A 537-nucleotide genomic window follows, 5' to 3' on the forward strand; every position below is an offset into this window, starting at 1 on the left:
TTTTTACTTTTGGTTGTGAAGATAGGCTGCGGATAATTAATCACTTCAGTGTAAGTTCAATTGCTGGTCTCTTTTTCGATTTGAACTATCATTACAGACAAACTGTAAAATTTTTCAGTAACAGGTTGTTGAAAATTTGAAAAAATACAAATTAAATCGAATTTGTATCACCATTTATCGAATCGAATAATCGAATGGTTGGGTAATATTCGACACTCGGAAGAAATCGAATTGCAACCCCCCCTCCCCATCCCTAATGCTAATGCTCGTATGATACTACGTTTTTTTCTTGTATTTCGAGTGTATTTTACGCTGTATTTTGAAAGAAGAGGAAGGTCACATACAATTTCAGTACTTGTGTAAGCGAGTAAGCTATATACCAAAAAACAAACGAAAAACAAACTAGGTTGTTAAAAACAGTCCGGCCAACTTGTATTTCGTTAGGTTTTTTTGACAGATGGCTGTATTACGTTAGTTTTTTTTACACAGCTGTTTGCATTTTGACATACGAGAGATTTTCTAAGCATACAATGGAAA

This window comes from Rhagoletis zephyria, unplaced genomic scaffold (genome assembly GCF_001687245.7).
Source record: "Rhagoletis zephyria isolate East Lansing unplaced genomic scaffold, Rhagoletis_zephyria_1.1 Rzeph_scaffold_01809, whole genome shotgun sequence".
NCBI classification, from domain to species: domain Eukaryota; kingdom Metazoa; phylum Arthropoda; class Insecta; order Diptera; family Tephritidae; genus Rhagoletis; species Rhagoletis zephyria.